Source organism: Eleginops maclovinus, chromosome 5 (assembly GCF_036324505.1).
Source record: "Eleginops maclovinus isolate JMC-PN-2008 ecotype Puerto Natales chromosome 5, JC_Emac_rtc_rv5, whole genome shotgun sequence".
In the NCBI taxonomy this organism is placed as follows: domain Eukaryota; kingdom Metazoa; phylum Chordata; class Actinopteri; order Perciformes; family Eleginopidae; genus Eleginops; species Eleginops maclovinus.
In genome coordinates this window covers 26561776-26586526 of record NC_086353.1, presented here as the reverse complement: position 1 = coordinate 26586526, position 24751 = coordinate 26561776, and the positions used below count along the sequence as shown (strand labels likewise).

General features: G+C 42.0%; 1 long non-coding RNA gene across 1 annotated transcript; it reads left to right on the top strand.

Moving 5' to 3' along the window:
• The first annotated feature begins 312 nt into the window (after positions 1 to 312).
• LOC134865165 (uncharacterized) lies at positions 313 to 23176 on the top strand. The gene is made up of 3 exons (XR_010165907.1): positions 313 to 630; positions 22776 to 22856; positions 22932 to 23176. It is a non-coding gene; the product is annotated as an uncharacterized LOC134865165 (long non-coding RNA).
• The last annotated feature ends 1575 nt before the right edge of the window (positions 23177 to 24751 follow it).

The window sequence follows — 24751 nt, the reverse complement described above, 5'->3', positions numbered from 1 at the left end:
ACATGTTTTATAGAACCTTTCCGACCATACAATAAACAACTTGGAAATAAGACGTGCTCCGGTCTCGTGCTCTCATTGGTTGGTAGCGGGGGGCTGGATCTTGTTGGCCGCTTGTCACATGGGGTTCTCCGGATTGTTCTATAGGCTCAAGTCGTCGGGGGCGGGTCCCCTTATGACGTCACCATCGCCATCTTGTTAGTGATGTCCTGAAGCTCTCACCAGAGAACTTTTAATATTGACGAGAACGTTCACTCTCAAAACCGTTCCGGTATGGTACTGCACCTGGGGGGCGCTGGTGGGCCAGTGCAGAATGAATGTGGTCCTATGGAGCCCCACCCATAGATTCCTACATTTCTTTGGATATAATTTTTTTTTAAATCACTGCTATAGTTTTTTAAACATGGAATGGATAATCCTCACAAACGACACATAGCTAGTATTTTATATTCGCTTGATTTTGACTAAAATTAGGTTTTTGTAAATCGGATGACGTCATGCGTGATAAATTGCTTTACGGCACCTTGTGTCTCTCCTTCCCTTTCCTTTCCCTCGCAGCAACAGCTGCATACGATCGCAGCTGATTTGGCTCCGTGGGACTGATTTGAACTCGGCTCTACATGTTTTGAAAAGGTGTGACATTATTTGATACTCATAATTTACAAATCTTAACAAACAATTAAGTGTTAATGAAGACTTTCTGATGTGAATATGTCGTTTTTGAAAAAATACGTTATTTGGTTGCTTCAGTTGGCTACATTAGCACTGTGAGTACTATTACCAGAGGGAACTTTGCTAACGTTAGATATGGTCAGCAGAAAAAAAAAGCTTTGACAATAAAAGTGTGTGGTTAACTGGTGAAAGTATGATGCTGACGAGTTAATACAAGCGTGTATGAAAACAGTTTGTCGATTATATAATGTTAACATATTGTTTTAGTCATCCATCCAAAGTTGTAAGTGAGATCAGAAATGGGATCCGTAGACGGGCTTTGGCGTTGTTGATGTTCTGTGGACAGGTACCACAAAGCGTATTCTTCGGTCGTAACCAGTCGTGAGTTCTTCATTGACCAATCGGCTTTCATTAGCCAGATGCTAGCAGAACCTGGGTCGCAACTGCCCAACCTGTAAGAAAACAAAAGGCTATGACCCCCAGATTATTCCACTTTTGACGAAAAATCCCTGTCGACCTCTCGGAAACCACAATAGTATTTTGGATTTTGTAGACGATATGCTAGGAGAATGATGTAGCTAGCCGCCTAGCTCCATAGGGGTCCATGTATTCTGCACTCGCCCGCGATCGCCCCCTAGGTGAACTGCAGCCAAATTCGGTACAATGGGGGTGAATAGAGAGTGAAGGGGCTTTCCGTAGACGGGCTTTGCTCTCACCTACGATATTCTATTATGCAATCCTTCTGAAGTTTATCAGTTATTAAACACGCAATAGTATCATTGCAGCATCAATGAGTGAGAGGTAGAGGCGGTGTGTTTAGTATGTAACTCCACGCGTCCTTCTCCCTCTACTCATATATACAATACAATATTAGCTTTATGCTATCTGAGGCTAAAAACAACATCCGGTAATACTACCGGAATTGGACAAATATGATCCGTCCAGAAACAGTGAATTATCTTTTAATGTTCCGCTCCAATATATTGATTATTTCTAACAGGACTAAATACACATGGGTAATCACAAGACGAGAGACAGCTGGAAGGGGGAGGAGAAACACAAGGGCAACAGGTGAACACAATAACGCAATCAGGCACAGGAGGGAAACAGCAGACAGGAAGTGAAGCTTAACATGACATAAGTGGGGAAAACATTTCAAAATAAAACACACAACAGAAAGACATGACATACGAAACAAGGATCATGACAGTAACTGCGTTACTGAGAATTGTAACGGGTATTATATTACCCAAATTTCAGAAGTAATGCATTACTATAACTCCGTTACTTTTGTAACGCGTTACACCCAACTCTGATATTATAGATATTTAAATAACCTACTGCAATTATTCAACATGTATATTGTATCAGTAATTTGTATTTATAGAAAGTAATCTTAAACACTTATCAGGTGCATGGATAAAAGAATCAAATGCAGAGAAACTAAAATGCCGACGCAACAATAATTAAGAGCTTATCTGTAATCATCTTTTATGAAATCTGTATTTTGTCATAATTAATGTATTATAAACCTGAAATTGTTAGATGACATAAGTTTGGGTTGATATCCCTATTTAAAAAGAAGTTCCCACACAACATCTTCGTTGTGGTGAGGGCACTGTGCATGTTCACATTTTTTCAGATACTTGAAAACGATTTTCACTATATCTGTAAATAATGCCTTGAGGACACATGTCCCACACACACACACACACACCAGGTCCAGACATTGGGACAATTTTCTGCCCCTGAGGATTTCTGCCAATCACAGCTGCAGGAGGCGGGAGGACAATGGACAACGTGTTACTTTCCTTTCATTTATTTTCATTTTCACAAAAAAAATAACTGTCCACTGCCCCCAAAAATGTGTCCAGCAAATCAAGAACTGTCAGAACTGTGTCCGTCCACATTTAGACAACATTTACACATACACACACACACACATGTACATGCACACACACACATAACTACTCACTCATGTATACCTCTGGTTTCTGGCCAGGGATAGTGTGACAGCTGCAGGTGGTGTGTGTGTGTGTGTGTGTGTGTGTGTGTGTGTGTGTGTGTGTGTGTGTGTGTGTGTGTGTGTGTGTGTGTGTGTGTGTGTGTGTGTGTGTGTGTGTGTGTGTGTGTGTGTGTGTGTGTGTGTGTGTGTGTGTGTGTGTGTGTGTGTGTGTGTGTGTGCCATTAGAGACCCATGGGAGAGATGTCAGTCGGTGACACAGGACTGGTCCATTCCCCAAAGGGGACAGCTGGGAAGGGGTAATAATGGTGGTGATAGGTGAGCTCCGCTCTCTCTTTATCATTGTGAGGGCATGTGTGTGTGTGTGTGTGTGTGTGTGTGTGTACACTGTAAGGTACAGTGGGGCAAAAAAGTATTTAGCCAGCCACCAATTGTGCAAGTTCTCCCATTTAAAAAGATGAGAGAGGCCTGTAATTTTCATCATAGGTATACCTCAACTATGAGAGACAAAATGAGAACATAAATCCAGAAAATCAGATTGTCTGATTTTTAAAGAATTTCTTTTCAAATGATTGTGGAAAATAAGTATTTGGTCAATAACAAAAGTTCATCTCAATACTTTGTTATATACCCTTTGTTGGCAATGACAGAGGTCAAACGTTTTCTGTAAGTCTTCACAAGGTTTTCACACACTGTTGCTGGTATTTGGGCCCATTCCTCCATGCAGATCTCCTCTAAAGCAGTGATGTTTTGGGGCTGTCGCTGGGCAACACAGACTTTCAACTCCCTCCAAAGATTTTCTATGGGGTTGAGATCTGGACACTGGCTAGGCCACTCCAGGACCTTGAAATGCTTCTTACGAAGCCACTCCTTCGTTGCCCTGGCGGTGTGTTTGGGATCATTGTCATGCTGAAAGACCCAGCCACGCTTCATCTTCAGTGCCCTTGCTGATGGAAGGAGGTTTTCACTCAAAATCTCACGATACATGGCCCCATTCATTCTTTCCTTTACACGGATCAGTCGTCCTGGTCCCTTTGCAGAAAAGCAGCCCCAAAGCATGATGTTTCCACCCCTATGCTTCACAGTAGGTATGGTGTTCTTTGGATGCAACTCTGCATTCTTTCTCCTCCAAACACGACGAGTTGAGTTTTTACCAAAAAGTTCTATTTTGGTTTCATCTGACCATATGACATTCTCCCAATCCTCTTCTGGATCATCCAAATGCCCTCTAGCAAACTTCAGACGGGCCTGGACATGTACTGGCTTAAGCAGGGGGACACGTCTGGAAGTGCAGGATTTAAGTCCCTGGCGGCGTAGTGTGTTACTGATGGTAGCCTCTGTTACTTTGGTCCCAGCTCTCTGCAGGTCATTCACTCATAGGTTCCCCCGTGTGGTTCTGGGATTTTTGCTCACCGTTCTTGTGATCATTTTGACCCCACGGGGTGAGATCTTGCGTGGAGCCCCAGATCGAGGGAGATTAGCAGTGGTCTTGTATGCCTCTTTGTCCAGCAGTGGCTCAGTCAGTAGGGGCTTGGACTGGGAATCGTAGGGTCGCCGGTTCAAGTCCCCGAACAGACTTGAAATATGGAAAGTGGACTGCTACTTGGAGAGGTCCCAGTTCACCTCCTAGGCCCTGCTGTGGTGCCCTTGAGCAAGGCACCGGACACCTCCAATCCCCCCTCCCCATTGCTCCCCGGGCGCTGCACGATAGCTGCCCACTGCTCCTAGTACTAGGATGGGTTAAATGCAGAGGACTAATTTCACTGTGTGTGCTCTGCTGTGTGCATGCATGTGACAAATAAAGAGGGTTTCATCCTCCGATTCTATCTATCTATGTCTTCCATTTTCTAATAATTGCTCCCACAGTTGATTTCTTCACACCAAGCTGCTTACCTATTGCAGATTCAGTTTTCCCAGCCTGGTGCAGGTCTACAATTTTGTCTCTGGTGTCCTTTGACAGCTCTTTGGTATTGGCCATAGTGGAGTTTGGAGTATGACTGTTTGAGGTTGTGGACAGGTGTCTTTTATACTGATAACGAGTTCAAAAAGGTGCCATTAATACAGGTAACGAGTGGAGGACAGAGGAGCCTCTTAAAGAAGAAGTTACAGGTCTGTGAGAGCCAGAAATCTTGCTTGTTTGTAGGTGACCAAATACTTATTTTACCGAGGAATTTACCAATTAATTTATTAAAAATCCTACAATGTGATTTCCTGGATTTTTTTTCTCATTCTGTCTCTCATAGTTGAGGTATACCTATGATAAAAATGACAGGCCTCTCTCATCTTTTTAAATGGGAGAACTTGCACAATTGGTGGCTGACTAAATACTTATTCGCCCCACTGTATATTATACACATCTGCCATACATATCTGTTTATAGTACACATATCTATATATATTACATATCATATACATCTGTTATACATAATATATGCATCTGTCCATACCTCCTCATTCAACAGTGTAAAGTATTTAAATACTCTCAATGTATTCCACATATGTATATATTTCACATCCTCAAATCTTTATTGTTGATATTGTAAATATTCTTCTCTCTTTTTGCACTATTTTATTTATCTTATTTGCACCATGTATGTTGAGTTGTTGGAGGAGCATGGGACATAAGATTTTCTTTGCCAACATATACGCTGTATATGCTGTGCATATGACCAATAAAACCTTGAAACCTTAACCCCTTTAGTTTCTTTACAGATCTGGATTAATGATGGTAAATAAAATCAGCCCTTAAATCAGACTTTAGTTCACCTGGAGTAAATCCAGCAGCTACCCTGCAGTATACAGAGCCATTCAAACTAGCTGCACCTTCACCAGCTCTGAGAACACTTTAATGATCAATAATTATAAAACATATCAGAGATATTATTCTGAAATGGACCAATCCAACAATGACTACTTTTACTGTCGCTACTTTAAGTACATTTAGATGAGAGTACTTTCTACTTTCACTGGAGGAACATTTAGAATGCAGGGCTTTTGCTGTGACAGAGTATTCCTACACTCTGGTACTTCTACTTTTACTCAAGTACAGGATCTGAGTACTTCTACTTTTACTCAAGTACAAGATCAGAGTACTTCTACTTTTACTCATGTACAAGATCAGAGTACTTCTACTCTTACTCATGTACAAGATCAGAGTACTTCTACTTTTACTCATGTACAAGATCAGAGTACTTCTACTCTTACTCATGTACAAGATCAGAGTACTTCTACTTTTACTCAAGTACAAGATCAGAGTACTTCTACTTTTACTCAAGATCAGAGTACTTCTACTTTTACTCAAGTACAAGATCAGAGTACTTCTACTTTTACTCAAGTACAAGATCAGAGTACTTCTACTTTTACTCAAGTACAAGATCAGAGTACTTCTACTTTTACTCAAGTACAAGATCAGAGTACTTCTACTTTTACTCAAGTACAAGATCAGAGTACTTCTACTTTTACTCAAGTACAAGATCAGAGTACTTCTACTTTTACTCATGTACAAGATCAGAGTACTTCTACTTTTACTCAAGTACAAGATCAGAGTACTTCTACTTTTACTCAAGTACAAGATCAGAGTACTTCTACTTTTACTCAAGTACAAGATCAGAGTACTTTTACTTTTACTCAGGTACAAGATCAGAGTACTTCTACTTTTACTCATGTACAAGATCAGAGTACTTCTACTTTTACTCAAGTACAAGATCAGAGTACTTCTACTTTTACTCAAGTACAAGATCAGAGTACTTCTACTTTTACTCATGTACAAGATCAGAGTACTTCTACTTTTACTCAAGTACAAGATCAGAGTACTTCTACTTTTACTCAAGTACAAGATCAGAGTACTTCTACTTTACTCAAGTACAAGATCAGAGTACTTCTACTTTTACTCAAGTACAAGATCAGAGTACTTCTACTTTTACTCAAGTACAAGATCAGAGTACTTCTACCATCTCTGATGATCATTAAAAGCAGTAAAAGGCCATAGTAGAGGAATATGATACCCTCAGTCTTGGTTGTGGTTTGGCAGTAAAGAGGAGATTTATTTCTTCTGCAGGAACCCTGTTCTCTTCTGGGTCTCAGATGACTTCAGGAGGGGGGTCAGGCTGTCAGCCTCCTCTCGCCTCCTCTCTTGCTCTCTATTCAGAGCGGTGAAATTGTGAGTGGGGCTTTTGACCTCTTTCATCCTGAACTGTTTCCACTGAAGCCTTTCTTGCTTCGACTGATTTTGCTGTCTTTTCTCCTGGGCCTTATGTCCCCTCCTGACTTTCTCCATGTTGACTCTCTGGAGAATTTTTGCAACATTGTGAGTCTCTTCTCTGTCCCTCTTGCTTTTTGTCAGGGTCTCCAGAGCAGCTGTTAGTCTGAGCTCCATCTCCAAAGCTTTTAGCATCACATTCATCTGTCTTCTGACCTCCACTACGGGTCACTTTATACAAAGTGTAGAGCAGGACTGCCCACACTTTTTCAGCTTGGGAGCTACTTTTAAGATGATGAAGTCAAAATGATCTACCTACATTAAAAATGCTAAACATATATTTATTTATATATATACCGAGTATACCTTATGTTGGTGTACCTTCGATAACTGCATCAACCCGTATGGCACAATACAACTCAATACATTTTTGGTCATTACCTTACTCTGATGACTTGTACTGAATGGAATCAGCCAGGGTTGCATAGTCCGGGCAGTAGCTGCTGGTAGCCATCCTCAAGCAGACTTCCAAATGATCATCAGTCATGGTGGAACGGTATTTGGACTTAATAATCTTCATGTGGGAAAAGGCTGACTCACATAAAGAAGTGGAGCCGAATAATGCAGTCAAGAACATTTCCTCATGTTTGGGTACTTCTCCTCTGTGAGTAAGTTCCAGAACTGTCCATGAGCCCTGGCCTTCAGCTGAATGTCAGCTTGTAGTGTCAACATCTCACCCTCCACTCCAGAGGAGTAACAGCGTTGCAATTTTTGATGCGAGTGAATCAACCTCAACATCTTCCTGAAATGGGCAGCACATACTGTAAATGTAGCGACTGGCTGGAGTAAAGCAAAGTCTTGAAAGCGTTTGTCAAACTCTGACACAATTGTCCCAATCTGCTCTGTGTAACGGGCAATGTCAAGTTGCGCACAAGCCTTCCTTTGCGTCTCCAGCTCTGACGCCAGGTTATGGAAGTTCCCAAAATCATGGCGCTGCAGCTTTGAGGACAAATGTTGCAATTTTTGTCTGAAAGCATTAACGGAGCTAATCATATTGACCACGGTTTTGTCTTTTCCTTGCAGCTCTAAATTAAGGTCATTCAACATGTTGGTCAGATCGGTTAAAAATGCCAAGTCTAGCAGCCACTGATCGTCATTTAGTTGGTTGTATTCTGCATGTTTAGTGACAAGGAGAAACTATTTTATCTCCGGACAGAGCTCTCGAAATCTCTGCAGGAATTTCCCCCTACTAAGCCATCTCACATCAGTGTGTACGGAGTGTGTGCGAACGGAACAGTCATCTTTGAAGAGATCTGGCTCGAATAGAACAGGTGATCTTTATTGCCACATCCATTATCTCTTTCAGGTTAAGCATTTTTTAGCATAGGCTAATGCTTGTCGGTGTATTGTGCAGTGATAATTGAGGAAGTCGGGGAAAGCATCACTTGACAGAGAGAGCTGGGTCTTCTCAATGAAGTTTTTGAAAGACTGAAAAATGTCCTCTCCCCGCGTGTGTCCTGTCATGGGCAGTATTGTTAACATCTCCTCTTTTGCAGTCATATCTGTAAAAACCATCCGAATAAAAACGCACAACTGAGCTGTATCACCTACGTCTGTAGACTCGTCCAATTGCAGTGAGAAACAATCGCAATCCTCGATGTCCTTCTGAAGCTGCTGTGTCAAATCCTCGGCCATCATTTCACAGCGCCGTGTAACTGTACTTCTTGATAGCTGCAGAGCTTTGATTGAAGAAAATATTTCCGGTTTGTTTTTAAAGTCCCGAAACAACGAGTGAGCCGCTTCAACGAATGCCTCTTTTATCATCTCTCCATCTTGGAAGGACTTCTTGTGCTTAATGATGGCGTGACTCACCCTGAACGATGCTTCGGTGGCTGCCTTAGTTTTTGAAGTCACCTTTGTGAAAAATGCCTGCTGTCCGCACAACTGTCATTTCAGTTCCTTGATCTTTTTCTTTCTCAGCTCGCTTTTTTGGAGGAAAGTCAGTGTCGTAAGTTCTGTGAACTGTCCGGAAGTGCCGCTTCACATTTCCCTTCTTCGAAATAGCGATCGTAGATTTGCAGATCAGACAAATGCACTTCGAATATGACATGGTGAAAAAAAAGTCCTCTTCCCATTCTGGATGGAAGTTGAACGTTTTTGGTTTCTTACTTGGGCCAGCTTCCCCATTCATTGGAAGGCTAATTAGGTAATCAGCTAGCCCTGATTTGCAGCTGCCGCGTTTGACGCATGCGTGGTGAACTGCGTGATGAGATCTGACTGGCTTACCTGTATGTCAATCAATTGGCAAATGCCATAGTAAGGATGGATGATAGGCTAACTTTTTTTTTTTCAATGCCATGCGATCTACCCACACTACCTTTGCGATCGACTGGGTTTTAGTGAAATGTATTGATGAATATCAAATGGATATCAATCAAATATAGTCTAAATATCTACCATAAGACTCTAAACCTGTGAAGACACTGTATGTTGTTGGAGATGCAGTTGACTCGATGAACTTCATGGATTAATCTTTAAGGATAAACGTGGTACCTGTTTCCATTGTGAGCTGACGTCATAGCAGGGCATTACATACAGTATGTTGGATTAGGAGTGTGTGTGTGTGTGTGTGTGTGTGTGTGTGTGTGTGTGTGTGTGTGTGTGTGTGTGTGTGTGTGTGTGTGTGTGTGTGTGTGTGTGTGCGTAAGTGTGTGTGTGTGTGTGTGTGTGTGTGTGTGTGTGTGTGTGTGTGCGTGTGTGTGTCTAAGCAGTGATTGATCATTAATATTTTATTTCTTCAGGCTTGGTGGAGGCCCTCAGGAGAAAATACATTTTCATTATTCACACACACACACACACACACACACACACACACACACACACACACACACACACACACACACACACACACACACACACACATACACACAGGAAGAAACATACCCTCAACCACGTGGATACATGAGCTATAAAACACACACACACACACACACACACACACACACACACAGTCAAAATTACCTCTACGCTGAAAATGTGTCAATAACAACAATATGTCTGTACAGACGTGTGTGTGTGTGTGTGTGTGTGTGTGTGTGTGTGTGTGTATGTGTGTGTGTATGTGTATGTGTGTGTATGTGTATGTGTATGTGTGTGTGTGTGTGTGTGTGTGTGTGTGTGTGTGTGTGTGTGTGTGTGTGTGTGTGTGTGTGTGTGTGTGTGTGTGTGTGTGTGTGTGTGTGTGTGTGTGTGTGTGTGTGTTGTAGATAAAAATCCTCCTAGGTGAGTTTGTTTAGATCTAGCTGCCCGAAGCCACACACAACTCTTCAAAGTCAAATCGCATCAATTATTTATACATTTTACATATTCATAGTTTTTTTTTTTTCAATATGTTAGACTGGATGGTAAAAAACTGTGGGGAAAGATAAACCCAGTCCCAGCACTTCTTCTTTTCCAATATTCTTTCCACCAGAAGAACTTGACCACTAAAAGTTATGAAATTGTGAACACTGGAGAGGTTCCAGTCCCTGTTTCATTTGGCCTGGATATGTGGCATTTGACCACAAGCTAAGAATAGCATTATCATATAGTGAGCGCTTCACATCTGGTTACACATATGCACAACCAGAGATTAACAAATTTGAATTGAAGGGCATCATTTAGTGAAACAGGAATTGAAGCTGCTGTGGTTATTATTATGTTTGTAATAACAGTGGATGCTTTTACTCTGGAGGAAATGTATGATGTGACTTCACAGCCGCATTTAGCTTTCCACAGTGAACACATTTATCTTCACATCTGTTCAAATAACTCAATAAATAAAGAAATGTGGAAAAACTTGATGCAAGTGCAGCAGATCTACTCTGAGTGTAAACTGCTGAAAACAATTCCTTCAGACTCAAGACTGTAACCTGAGGAGAGCTGATGAAGTCCTGCAGCTGATCCCCTCACTGTGTTATCTTGTGTCTCATAAAATATGTTAGGTTAATGTTTAGACTCTAGTCATTTTTGTCTTGTCTACCACTTCCTGTTTTATTTTTGGTACTCAACCTCTTGTATCTCATTCCAGTCTCCCTGTCTTTGTGTCCCTGCCCTGGTCAGCCCCACCCCTGATTGTGTCCACCTGTTCCCAGTTACCTCATGTTTAAACGTCTCCCCTTGTCTTGTGCCAGTTGGTCTTGTCCTGTCCTTGTGTCAGTAGCCAGCGTACCAGCGTTTGTTTCATGTTTGAAGCCTGCTCAATGTTCCTACGTTTTGGTGGTATATACTGTACGTTTTTTGTTCCTCATACTGAGTGATTTTCTGTTTCTGTTGTAAATTTACTAATCCTCCTTGTGGGCATCCTGAGATTTATTTTTTTTGTGTCTGAAGTTCGTAACAGTATGTTACCGATACTATTGGACTAAATAAACATGTTGACGGCCAACATTGTGCCCTGTCTCTCATGCTGGTAGTGGACAAGGGCTGAAATGCCACAAACAAGAAACAGAGAAGGCTCTTTGTCAGCCCTGTGCAACATAACAGCAGAGTCTCTCCGGAAGCAGTTCTTTTACTCTTCTGCCGTTGAGATGACCTCTAGCATCACTGTATTAATCTTCTTCGAGCATTGTGAAAACTAAAATGATCACAAAAATAAAGCTTATTTATTATTACTAAAGATTATAAACAATTGTTCAGTATTTGACAGTTTAAAATGTTCATTTACACACCTTAACTGTATTGAATTACTGCTTAAACACACACAAATAATGCAGCACATCTGTAATGGTAAATGGTTTCCAATGTCCTATTTAGGTTTTGCCATTATTACACAGATGAGGGTGGGAGTGATCGTACGCAGAGACAAACAAGGTGGTTTTCCAGTCGCAAATGCAGTTTATCCATCCATCCATCTTCTCCCGCTTTTCCGTCAGGGTCGCGGAGGTAACAGCTCCAGCAGAGAGCCCCAAACTTTCCTTTCCCTGGCCACATCAACCAGCTCTGACTGGGGGATTCCAAGGCGCTCCCAGGCAAGCGTAGAGATATAATCCCTCCACCTGGTCCTAGGTCTACCCCTCGGTCTCTTCCCAGCTGGACGTGCCTGGAACACCTCCCTAGGGAGGCGCCCAGGTGGCATCCTCACTAGGTGCCCGAACCACCTCAACTGGCTCCTTTCAAGGCGAAGGAGCAGCGGTTCTACTCCGAGTCCCTCCCGGATGACTGAACTTCTCACCTTATCCCTAAGGGAGATGCCAGCCACCCTGCGGAGAAATCCCATTTCGGCCGCTTGTATCCGCAATCTCGTTCTTCGGTCATGACCCATCCTTCATGACCATAGGTGAGGGTAGGAACGAAGATGGCTCGGTAGACAGAGAGCTTTGCCTTCTGGCTCAGCTCTCTTTTCGTCACAACGGTGCGGTAAAGCGACTGCAGTACCGCTCCCGCTGCTCCGATTCTCCGGCCTATCTCACGCTCCATTGTTCCCTCACTCGAGAACAAGACCTCGAGATACTTGAACTCCTTCACTTGGGGTAAGGCTTCATTCCCTACCTGGAGTGGACAATCCATCGGTTTCCTGCTGAGAACCATGGCCTCAGATTTGGAGGTGCTGATCCTCATCCCAGCCGCTTCACACTCGGCCGCGAACCGATCCAGTGAGTGCTGAAGGTCACAGACCGATGAAGCCATTAGGACCACATCATCTGCAAAAAGCAGTGGTGCAATCCTTAGCCCACCGAACTGCAAAACCCCTCCCCCACGACTACGCCTCGAAATCCTGTCCATGAATATCACAAACAGGATTGGTGACAAAGCGCAGCCCTGGCGGAGGCCAACCCTCACCGGAAATCGGTCCGACGTACTGCCGAGGATCCGGACACAGCTCTCGCTTTGGGAGTACAGAGATTGGATGGCCCTGAGCAGAGACCCCCTCACCCCATACTCCCGCAGCACCTCCCACTGTATCTCCCTGGGAACCCGGTCATACGCCTTCTCCAAATCCACAAAGCACATGTAAACCGGATGAGCGTACTCCCAGGCCCCCTCCAGGATCCTTGCGAGAGTGAAAAGCTGGTCCGTCGTTCCACGACCAGGACGAAAGCCGCATTGTTCCTCTTCAATCTGAGGTTCGACAATCGGCCGGACCCTCCTTTCCAGCACCTTAGAGTAAACTTTCCCGGGGAGGCTGAGTAATGTGATGCCTCTGTAATTGGCACATACCCTCTGATCCCCCTTTTTAAAGAGAGGAACCACCACCCCGGTCTGCCACTCCTTCGGTACTGTTTCCAACTTCCACGCAATGTTGATGAGACGTGTCAACAATGACAGTCCCTCAACACCCAGAGCCTTCAGCATTTCTGGGTGGAATTCATCCACCCCCGGGGCTTTGCCACTGTGGAGCTGTTTAACTACCTCAGTGACTTCCCCCCGTGAGATTGGAATTGATCCCCCTTCATACTCCAGCTCCGCCTCTAACATAGAGTGCGGAGTTGTCGGATTCAGGAGTTCCTCAAAGTGTTCCTTCCACCGCCCTAACACACTATCAGTTGAGGTCAACAGCGCCCCATCCTTACTGTACACAGCTTAGATGGTTCCCTGCTTCCCCCTCCTGAGGTGTCGCACGGTTTTCCAGAACAACTTTGGTGCCGACCGAAAGTCCTTCTCCATGGCTTCTCCGAACTTCTCCCACACCCGCTGCTTTGTCTCGGCCACGGCTGAGGCTGCTGCCCTTCGGGCCTGTCGATACCTTGCAACTGCGTCAGGAGTACCCAGGGATAACGTATCCCGGAAGGCCTCCTTCTTCAGTCGGACGGCTTCCCTGACCACCGGTGTCTACCACGAGGTTCGAGGGTTACCCCGCCCCTTGAGGCACCTAAGACCTTGAGACCACAGCTCCCTGCCGCAGCTTCGGCAATAGAGGCTTTGAACACCGCCCACTCTGGTTCAATGTCCCCAGCCTCCACAGGGATGCCTGAAAAGCTCCGCCGGAGGTGTGAGTTGAAGGCCTCTGGACATGGGACTCCTCCAGACATTCCCAATTCACCCGCACTACACGTTTGGGCTTACCAGGTCTGTCCAGAGGCTTCCCCCGCCACTTGACCCAACTCACCACCAGATGGTGATCAGTTGACAACTCCGCCCCTCTCTTCACCCGAGTGTCCAAAACATGCGGCCTCAGGTCCGATGATACGATAACAAAATCGATCATGGACCTTCTGCCTAGGGTGCTCTGGTACCACGTACACTTATGAGCATCCTTATGTTCGAACATGGTGTTTGTTATGGCCAATCCATGACTAGCACAGAAGTCCAGTAGCAAACCACCACTCCGGTTCAGATCAGGGGGGCCGTTCCTCCCAATCACGCCCCTCCAAGTGTCTCCATCATTGCCCATGTGTGCGTTGAAGTCTCCCAGCAAGACTAAGGAGTCCCCTTCAGGAGCCCAATACAGGACTTCTTTCAGGGTCTCCAAGAAGGCCGAATACTCTGAACTGCTGTTTGGTGCATAAGCACACACAACAGTCAGAGTTTTCCCCCCCATGACCCGCAGGCGTAGGGAGGCGACCCTCTCGTCCACTGGGGTAAACTCCAACCAACCGGGGGCTTGTGAGTATCCCCACACCCGCTCGGCGGCTTTCTGGGCCTGGCTCCAGAAGGGGACCCCGGGCTTCCTCCGGGCCGGGTATCCTCGCTTCCAATTGTGTTATTCATGAAGTCTTTTTTGAAATGCAGTTTAGTTCAGGTATATTTAGAGTTTAGTTTATAATACTAGTGTTGTGGTGATGAATGAGATGTATGGGTTGTTCTGCCGGGCCTGTTGTTCTGGTGTCCATGTCTGGTAAGAACTGTTTGCTCTTCGCCTGTGTTCCATCCCTTACCTGTAACCTATGACCCCTATTTATACACCCAAGTGCAGCTGATCACCGCCATCAAGTGTTCAATATAATCAGTGTTGGTGTAACGCGTTACAAAACTAACGGAGTTACAGTAATGTATTACTTTTTACTGTAACGCAGTAATATAACGCATTACTTCTGAAATGTGGGTAATATAATACCTGTTACAATTCTCAGTAATGCAGTTACAACACATTTTAACCCGAAAAGATGTAGTGTTTTGTTTTTAAGAATTCACAAACATCGCGAGACATTCTGACACCAGAGAAATAACTGTGCAGGTAGAATAGTAACTCAGTAAGCCTGTTTACTATTGGTTAAGAGGGCTGCAGAAACGGATTCACCATTGAGAGCTGCGGGCTCGCAATGGAGAGCTGCAGGCTCACAATTAGTGCTGCGTACCGGTACGCCGAACCGGTACTGGACTTGTAAAAAGTTTCGGTTCAAGTCCAGTTTAAACCGAAACGTCAGGAACCGGTACTTGGACTCGCAAAAAAACTAGCACTTACGTATATTCTACTTTTATTCTAAACCATCTAAAACCTTCCATAGATCGAGAAATTTGCGCTGAGAAAAGACGAAAAACATTGTGTGTGACGTCAATGGAAGCTAGCGATGTGATTAGCTTAGACATAGTGGACAGCGTGGGCTGCTGTGGTCGCCATATTGGATATTTGGTAGCGTAGCTAACTCCTTTGTTTGGTCTACGGCGTCACGGGTCATGTAAACACAATGCCGCGGGGCTTTAAATCCAGTAAGGTGTGGGATCATTTATCGAAACTGCCGTTAGATACTGCGACGTGTAACCTGTGCGGGAAAGTGATCAAGTGCGCTGGGGTAACATTGAACATAGCGAGGCACTTGAGGCGAAACCACAAAATAGAAACTACTCCACATGCAGCCTCAGCTACATTGGCGGCGATGTTTGGCGAGCAAAATAACAACGATTGAGGTAAGCTGAACAATACTTTTAGGAAAATAGGCTTTAATTTTAAATAGGCTTGTAAACAATAGGCATTCTTAGCTTTATATTATAAAATATACCAGTAGTAGCATCGGATTCGGGACTATCCGACTAGGGCATTTATTCAGCTTCATCTTTTCTAGTGCGGGGAGCTTTTGGTTTGGTTACTTTAGTTTGGTAAATGAAATAAATGTTTGAACTTTGTAGTAGACTAGTAGTTTACTGTAGTTGATGTCATAAGTCATTTGTAGACTAAGTGGCAAAAAGTGTTTGTAACTTTTTTTTTACATTTGTACTTTGTAGAGAAATGTAGACTCAAAGGACACAGGGAACACAATAAACCGGACGAGTTTGAATCTGAGTTGATTATGAGTTTATTTTCAATTGATAATTAGCTGAACCTGAACCTGAACCTGAATGTGAGTCCAGGTACGCAGCACTACCCACAATGGAGAGCTGCAGGCTTGGGTAAAAGAAAAGAAAAAAACAGGAGTGCACGCAGGCCAAAGCAACAGAAGGTAACTTTCTCTGGGTCTGCTTCTTGAACCCCGAGAAGGCAGAGTGTTGAAGATCTGCAGCCTCTGTCCTCTGTGGAATCGCCAGCTTTTAGAAAGCTTGTCAGCCAAATCCCCGTTAACACACCAATGACAAGGTGAGCTAACGCTGCCATAGAGACTCGTTCATATACAGCAGGTCACAGGTCCGTGCAGAGGCTCCACTAACATGTTATTAATGACACACAGAGACGTCATGTTTACCGGTATCACATATTATTCAGCCCACTTAAACGGAGCGTGGGTTTATTTTCTAGCTCTTTTCCTAATGTTCAGCATGTACTGCCAGATGGATAGCTTTAATTATTGAGCTGCAATAAACTACATTTTAGCATTTAGAGCCATACTTTAGCTGTTATTTTGGTGAAAGTAACTCAAAGTAACTCAAAAGTAGTGTAACGCATTACAGTTCAGAGACAGTAATAATGTAATGTAACTTATTCCTTTAAAAAGACAGGAATAAGTTATATGTACTGTATTACATTTTGGAAGTAACTTGTCCATCACTGAATATAATATAGCAAGATAAATATACAAAATAAATCGACATGCCAACAACTCATAATATTGCTCCTACAACATCCATACAGACAATGATTAACAGTAAATGCTACAATTAGCATAGCATTAGCTTCAATTAGCATGTAATATGTAGCAGAAAATATAAGTGAACACTGAGAATTAAACAATATATACAAACATGTTACAGCTCACAAGATTTATTTTATAACTTAGTGCCTCGAGCTCGCTCAGTTTACCAGGGGTGCCAAACTAAAAAATGTCACACACATGCGCCGAACATGAGAAGAAATGAGAAGATTACAAGTATGAACATTTATACAAACTAACACAGTTTTAAAGAAGTGAAGACACTGTGGTGAGTTATTGGTTCCCAATTCGCCTTATTCACCTGGCGGCCATTTTGAAACTCGAACACATATTTGTGAGGGCTAGGTCTTTTCCCTCGGTGCGGAAAAATGAGTCACCGTACAACATACAGGTATCATAGTGCTAAGTGGGCAAACTGCTCAGTTCGCAGAGCAGTGCCACAGTTTAAACCAGCTTGCTAAATGTTCATTATGAGTTTTATCAACGATGTACCTTTCCCTGTCTGACTGAAAATAACATGTTGATTTTATCTCATTAACATGTTATCTCTAGTTGATGTAATATCACATAAGCCTCATTGATATCTACTCAAATACAGTATTATCTTGTTTCAAATTAGCAAAGCCAGACAGCGCTAGGTGCATGTTGCTATTGCTTGTTGACAATGATAGTATAATGACAGTATAACTATCAGGTAAGTGATAAGGTAAGCTAAGTATTAACATTCATAAGATAAGAGTTGCTCAGTTCTTGGAGCAGTGTATCCAGGGTTGAGGAAGGTTCACTGCACACTCAGTGTATGTTGTGTGTGTGTGTGGAGCAGTCGGTACTGGCCCACTGCTCCACATTTTGAATTGTTAATTCTGGCAAACAAGAAAGGTTGGTGGTCCACACTGGAGTTTCCATTGCTGGTGCTGCTGAATCTTCCATTGATCGTATGCGTCGGAGTCAAACTTCCGGGTTTGTGTACCCCTCAGCCTCGTTCGAGTTTCAAAATGGCCGCCAGGTGAATAAGGCGAATGGCAGCTCTTCTTCAACACCTAGAATCTGAACATTAAAAAAAACGATGGCTCGAACAATAATTCAAATAAACGGTTTAGCCTTTTCTAGTGCAACATATTCTCAGAAAACATTCTGGTAAAAAAAAAAAAAAGTTTAAATAATATAGAACCAATCAGTACTGGACAATAACTGCAATGCTACTTGTAAAGCTACGTTCTAGTCCAGGGGTGCCCACACTTTTTCGGCTTGTGATACTTTTAAAATGACCAGGTCAAAAATGATATACCTGTGTTAAAATTGATAAATATCTTTTAATCGTGATTCTCTCCTGATCTTATGTAAAGCGTCTTTGAGCATTAGGAAAAGCGCTGTATAAATCTTATGTTTTATTGTGTGACACTAGCAATATGCTTTCCCTTAAAGATGATGTATTTACATTTTCACCTTAAACTGTCTTTAAGGGCTACACTGTTATGTATTTTATTGAACTGTGAATTTACATTTTCCTAAATGTTTGAAAAAATGTCCAAACCCAGATATAACATCCTGCTAAATACTTGTGAAGTCTAAACCAAATCAATGGCATTACGCGCAGTGCTTTTTGTATTTTTTAATTATAGACCTCATGTAAGTGAGGGTATGAACTGTCTATACTTTTTTTAATATCATTTTCCTCACAAATATGCTCTAATGACAATGTATCAATTAGTATCAAATCAAATCAGTGATGTGCATTATAACCACAATATATCATGTGTGTGTTGACAGTTGACAGGGGGGTTGTGGTCTTTGGATTTTCCATTGGACTTTCTATAATGGTTCAACCATCCTTTAATATAATATTGTCAGTCAGGGTAGATACTTCCACGGGATAATATCTGATATGGTGCTTCAGGAGTTTGATATGCTGACAGGTTACCCTCACTGTGTCCATACACCTTTTAACTTCTTTCAATTTAAAAGTCATGACTTCAATTATCAGATCTATGAAATGTCATTGTGTAAATGTCTTTAAATGCCACTTGCTAGCCTTCCTGTAACCCCTTGAGCTCTAAATGACACAGAAAAAAAAATTAAAAGACCACTCAGTCCACCACAAAAGGTCAATTAGACACATTCTCACTACATACACTCCTTTTTACTGCGAGTACCTGTGGGAGAATCTGATTAGATTTTAACAAGCTGAAAAGTGGCAAATTGATCAAATCTTTATTTCATTACATTTTTTGGGGGATAAGCAAAAGAGTTATTTTGGTTTCCAGTCTCCCTGATAATATACAAAAATGAATACATTTACAACGCACACTGTTAACATATTGTACAGATCAGCATGCAACTAAATGAAAGATGAGATCTGAAATGTGCAATATAATGTTGCACTAACTATGGATTGCACAATATTAGTTCCAGTAAGATACAAAATATTTCCTTATCAAGCTTTTAAACCAATATGTGCATAATTCAGAGCCACATCCAAGTGCATTTGAACAATTTGACTCTCAAATATAAAACGTTTAAGGCATGACAATTGCAGCAAACAACAATTTGTTAGGTAAAGATATAGTTAATAGGTTTCTCCACCATAACCATACGTAGGAGCTCTATATTAGAGGCTGGGGCAAGATTAACCTGAACATAACAAATTAGATAGTTGTTGCAAAAGCACTAGCGCCGAGAACGGCAAATGGCTTAATTGTGACTGTAAGAACAATCATTATATTGTGACGGAACGTTAAAGGACAAACTTCACTGTTGCCCAATGGACCGGTTGGTGGGCGACACTTTGTACTTCCTGTCACCAGATGGTATTGTTTATTAGCATCACGGTAGCATGTAGCTAATAGTAGGCTATATCGTAGATGTGAATCTAAGGAGAAATGAATACATCATCACATGTCGACAGAAGAAGACGACGAAGCAGAATCCGCTGTGGACCCGCCCTGGCCAGTCAATGGAAGAACACTAAATAAGAGGCAGGGATGTGTCAACAAGGGGCCAATGATCAGGCCCCAGCCGCCGCCAACCAATGGGAGGAAACTTTATACCAAAACAAAGATCTTAAATGTGTTGTGTTACGGGAGCTCAAGGCCTTTTCCATGCTGCCGTGGACAGATAACTGCTTTATGTTGACTGTGGATCAGTGACATGGGGAAGGACCACAGCTGTGCTTCTTTTGTAGACTTATCATATCATATCATATCATTATATAAATAAACACTGTGAAAACTTTACAAGAAGCTTCCTGGTCTACTGTAAATCAACTGTTAGTCTTCAAACAAAAGAATATACCTGACATGACCACACATGTACTGTATATCTATATCTATATATACTGTATATAATAGTGAAAATGTGCCGGTAAGATATGCTGGTAAAGAACAGCTTATGCCACAATTTGAGCAACAAATACATACTCATTCAAAGCATTTATACCCGGTTAATGTTCCGTGATGTGGAGTTATGTAAAATGTGTAATACATTCATAATGCAAGTATTATTTTATTTACAATACATTTTGTCATTGATTCATCAGACTAGCTTTGGTGACTGTGCTAAAATCATCCATGTAATACGAGATAATATTTAAGTATATATTTATTTATTTATTTTTACTCTTATTATTTGGGACAGTGAGTAATGTCACTTCGATCTCCCTCATCATGCAATATTATTATCAACACTTATTCCATCCTGAAGCAGAATTTTTCTTGGAAACCTGTTGTCTGTCTGCCCAGCTATGGTAGTGGGGGCAGACTAGGTGTTCACCACATTAGTCTGAAAAATCGTATACATTTGGAGAACTTGTTCTTAAATTCAATCTGTCTCTGAAAGTATAACAGCAACATGAGCACAGCTCTGACGCAATCCGCAATTGTTATTGCTGGGAGTGAAATTCACGCCAGTGTTGAAAAAGCTGCATAAACGGTGATGTCATGATGTGGCTTCTTCAGAGCTGCGGTCGGTGGAGAAGCAGTTCTCAAGGTTCAACTGCTTATCAAACTGGCACCAGCACAGAACTAGAAAAGAACTCACCTCAGTGGAAAAGGGATGTCTGTTGTATTCAGTGACGTTCTGTGCTTTGTTTACGTAGCATGTTAGATCATGTGAGGCAAGCTAACGGCAGCTATGTGTGGCAAAACATCCATATGTTTGTGATAGGCTGTTTCATTAACTGTAATATCTTAAACCAACATCATACTGCAGCAGTTTCGTCTTTCCTAATTTCCCAACGTCAGTTTCAAATTGAGCATGCCCATCATTTATTGTGTAGATAAATTGTAGCATTACTTACACAACGTATTGTTAAAATTGTAACAAATCCAATGCATTTCTCAAAGCTGCTTCACAAAAACGCCTTTCCTGATTCACTGGTGGAAAAACTAGAAGCAGTGAATGTTGCATCAGCAGTAACATCACAGATCTCTGTTAGAGATGAAAAGCATCAGTACACAGTGGAGAAGGTTGATATATGAAGAAGGAACTGGAACATAGCAGTAAAACTAGAACTCAACAAACAGAAGCTATATATATATGTATAGTTTCTACTTTTGTAATGCTATTTTATTTCTATTGAGATGTTTACATTTTGAATTGTTTATTTCTAGTCTTTTAATTTGACTGTGTACAATGCCTTGTCTTTTTACGCTGCTATCTATCTATCTATCTATCTATCTATCTATCTATCTATCTATCTATCTATCTATCTATCTATCTATCTATCTATCTATCTTTAAGATTCCTCAATGAACACAGATCATTTTTAGTCACCAGCACAGCCACACAATGTTTATCCAATAAGCTAAGCACAGTAACACAGCTCTGTCTGCACACAGCAGTCAAGCAAATAATTGCTTTTGATAAAACAATAGCTTTAGAGAGCAAACTATCTAAACAGTTACTTCCAAAGATTGTAAAACTAACCAAAGAAAGGCAGTACCCAAAGCACTACAAACAGTGATCAATTTACGAGGCACAAAATAATAAAACAATTGAAGTAGAATTCTTGCAGATAACTTAAGTGGTAATGTATTTAAACACAGCTCACTCATTATGATAGAATATCCATTTTACCTCTACTTGTCTAGCACTCAGCTGCATGTTGGTGGTATGAATGAGCCAGCTTCTGCTGCTCCAGTCTTATGAAATAACAGCACTTATATTGTGATGTAATGTATTGTGTAGTTTCCATTTGTTTAACGTTGTAAAACCCTTTTCTTTCGCTTTGTCAAAACATCTGGGTTTTAATTGATTCTCTTCTCATGCAGTTCCGTGTTCCTCAGCTTCCTACATACTGTGTGCATATGCCCTCAGAGGTGAAGTCATACAAATCTGGATGTGTGTATGTGTCTGTTCAGCATTGTCACAGTAATTGCTGGGCTCATATCTGTGCATGTGCTGTGGGGTGCTGAGTGACACATTTGTAAGAAAAGCTCCAGCCCATTCTCCCCCGTCCTGCCTCTGAGGGGCGCTGCGCATTGTTCAAACATCTGCTTCCTATCGCCGCTTGGCACCGTCTTGGCGACGATTTGGCAGTGTGTGTGTGTGTGTGTGTGTGTGTGTGTGTGTGTGTGTGTGTGTGTGTGTGTGTGTTGCCGTATGGAAGAGATGGATGTATGTGTTTCCATCTCCTTCCATATTTACATTTCAATTGGAAATGAAGTTGCTTGACTCTACCCACCCCCCACCCCCCACACACACACACACACATAGGGCTTATGTTACTTGACATTACATTACACACTAAACTCACTCACTTTCTTTGATTCGTATAGTTTTTATACTTCTTGTGTTGGGTTGTGTAACCTAGCTGTTCTTGGCTTTTATTGTGGCTTCTTCTGCCACCTGGGGGCCGTGCAACAAACTGTAAAAATCATCCATCCCGATCAACAACCAAGATGACAAGGATTTGTTTGTGTCTGTGATTACTCTTCTGTGTATTTAGGTTGCGGTGGAATTGTCAGTTTATCTGAGGAAGGTTCCTAACGGAGTGGAATGACCCGGAAGTACCTCAGTGGCAGCCATGGTAAGAGCTGTTTGCATTCTCTAGATGATATGAAAAGGAGCACTGAAACTTTCTTTATAATCTCCTTTATCTTAGGAAACACTGGACCTTCCTTTACGAAAGGAAAGGAGAAGTTGCTGTCTATCAATGCCTTGCAGACGCAACTTTTACCATTATACAACATTCGGCCGTTCACAGAAACAACCAATCGTGATGAAAGACGCGTATCATGAAAGTCACGGGGCTTATTAAGCAGTTTAAAATTATACCGTAACTTACTTTAGTGCTTTGCTTTGAACGTTCAGCTCTATATTAATCAAAAGGAGAAATATGAACGTTACTTCTTCACTGAAGTGATCAAATAAAGTCCACATTTCAGTGTTTGTCACAGGCATCAGTTTCACTTTCCTTTTTGATTTCCGTACAACTCCAACCTAATGAAGAATACATGTTCTCTGTTGTCCTCGTTCATAAAGCATAAACAGCACCATCACATCACGGTGCAGAGTAGATGTGCTTTCAGTAGTCCTGTACAGAGAACTGTAGTTCCCCACAGCAGACGCACATTAATAACGTCCACTGACATCATAAACACATAGGATAGTGTCAGTGCAGTCGGGTTCTCAGAGCACCGCAGTCTCTTTTCCTAAGTCCTTTTGAATTCTCCTATCCACCATTCCTTAACCCTGTGACGTTTCACGCAAAGGTCAAAGAATAGTGGATAGGAATAGACGAGAGGAGCTGATTTTTGGACAATTCGACCGTACTCTCAGTCTTGTCTTCCCTTTTGACCTTTGTTCGGTTGTCGTCGTTTCCTACCTAGTCTTCTCCATTTTCTGTTCCTTTGTCTGTTCCCGTCGATGTTACCGGCCTGTTCCTGTCCTTCTGTCTGTTTGCTCCTGTTCCTTGTGTCCCCTGTGTCCCCTGGTTAGTGTAGGTGAGGTTTTTCTTTGTAAGTACAGCTTTAATTTGAACAAAGCTCGCCTTTTGTTTGGACCTCGATTTCTGGCTCCCTGTCTCTGTACTGCGCTTGGGTCCTGTCTACCCCAACTGTGACAGATAGTTCTCCCAGATCAAACAGACATGTGATAGATATTGTGTTTTTTCAGAATATAAAACATGATACAATTATAAAATAGACAATTTAAATTACATAAAAAGACAATGTAACCGATATAAACAAGATGAATCCAGGAGGATGTCAATAATCTTCCAGGTGCCACCAAAATAAATGTGTGTAGCTGCAATATTTCTACAGTAATACATAAATGACAGAGTTATCTTAAGATATTCCTGTCTTCTCAACATATGAAAGAGCTTAAGAGATATCTGAGACTACAAGGCTTGGAAATACAAAGATGTGAATGCCAGTCAGATGATTCCCCCATCATTTTCAGTGGGTTAAAAGTTGGCCAATTAAGCCAGGACTATAACTCAAATCTTAAAATCATGGTGGTTAATAACACAGCAGAGTCCAATTAAAATATAACCTATGGTTCTATTTCAGATGGTAAAATTGTGTTAGAAAGCCTCAGGGGGCTTTACAATCTGTGCAGCATTCAACACCCTCTGTCCTGAGACCCTTGCAACGGACAAGGAAAAACATTTATGAAAAAGATGGAAGAAGGTGGTTCCAGAAAGATGTCAAACTGTTTCCATGTGGTGCCAAAAATAATAAAATGTGTCAAGCAGAACCATGGCAACAGGCACAGCCAAGACTCAGGATCCAGAAGTAACCTGCGAGCAGTGATGGAAGAAGTACTCTGAATATGCATACAAATGTACTTTGATACAACTAAGCAATTTATTGTATTATAATTATTAATAGATGGGGGAACACATGATGCATAATGTGTTCATTAAAAGTTCATTAGAATTATTTTATATTCGACTGGCTAGCTTTGATAACATAAAAT